Consider the following 1,422-nt stretch of genomic DNA (forward strand, 5'->3'; position numbering starts at 1 on the left):
GATAACAAACGAATTATAGTTATTCCGTCATTAGCAAATACTATTCTAGTTCCTCTTAACGTTTTCCACATTGTGCTTTTCAACATTCAACCATTACTTCCAATGTTCATCACACCATTTTTCACACTACGTATATCCCTAATTCCCTATATATACCTCATGCACATTCCTTATTTCTCCACCAATCACTTAAGATTTTGCTTTGCACTAAAATGGGGTTGTGTAAGATTTCACTAGCTTTGTTTTTCTCATGGGCTTAACCCTAGTCCATCTCACCCTCGCCCAAGACTCCAAAGAAGACTACCTTAATGCCCACAATGCAGCCCGTGCAGACGTGGGAGTTCCATCTCTGACTTGGGATGACACTGTAGCCGCATATGCACAGAACTATGCTAATCAGCGTATTGGAGATTGCAATCTTGTGCACTCCGATGGAAAATATGGTGAAAACATTGCATGGGGCAACGCTGACCTCTCAGGCACAAATGCGGTGAAGATGTGGGTCGACGAGAAAGCCAACTATGACTACAACTCTAACTCTTGTGTTGGTGGGGAGTACCTGCACTATACTCAGGTGGTTTGGCGCAACTCGGTTCGTCTTGGATGTGCTAAAGTGAGGTGCAACAATGGTGGGACATTCATTGGTTGCAACTATGATCCTCCTGACAACTATGTTGGCCAGAAACCTTACTAAGGGCTATATATGTTTAATAAAGCATCTCCATCTATGATTTAAAAAGGTTTAATGATAAATAAGGAATAAAAATTTTCGGTTCCACTCTTAGGGCACGTTTGGTACACTGAATGAGAATTACGACAAGAATTGTAATATTTATTACTATAAATAAAATGTGTTGTAATGTAATAACTAAACATATTCATTAGTTTGGTTATGAATTATAACATTAGAGTGAAACTTAACATTTATTTTAGGAAAGTTCTTAATCATACAATTATATTTCCTTAAAAATTGTTATTTTTAAATTTAAGAGAGATATGTGTTATTTTTTATGATTTTTTATTTTTATAATTATTAGATGTATATGGGAAGTTTGTTTACTTGGAAATATATTAAATTTTGAAATTATTGCACTAACTAAGGAATAGCTAATACAACCTGTAAGGACTCAATTTGTAACAATCCCAAATTGGTGTTGGGTTCGAACGTTAAAGGCTCAAACAATAAATTTGTAGAGCGTGGATGTCAAAGAGCTAGGTTAACTCCAAAAGAAAACCGATTAAACTTTAGGTTTATAGATGGATTAGCACTGATATAACGATCAATTTCTCCTTGAAACAAGTTTAGTTCTTTATTTCATAAGGTTTTCTCCTCAGTATTCTTTGTTTAGAAGTTCCGATCCCCCTTTTCTCAATGCCTTCTTCCATGTTATATACCGCCCTCTTGGTGTCATCTTCACCACA

General features: G+C 35.9%; 1 pseudogene; it reads left to right on the forward strand.

Moving 5' to 3' along the window:
• The first annotated feature begins 212 nt into the window (after positions 1-212).
• LOC126705787 (basic form of pathogenesis-related protein 1-like) lies at positions 213-784 on the forward strand (annotated as a pseudogene).
• The last annotated feature ends 638 nt before the right edge of the window (positions 785-1,422 follow it).

This window comes from Quercus robur, chromosome 11, assembly GCF_932294415.1.
Source record: "Quercus robur chromosome 11, dhQueRobu3.1, whole genome shotgun sequence".
Classification (NCBI taxonomy): domain Eukaryota; kingdom Viridiplantae; phylum Streptophyta; class Magnoliopsida; order Fagales; family Fagaceae; genus Quercus; species Quercus robur.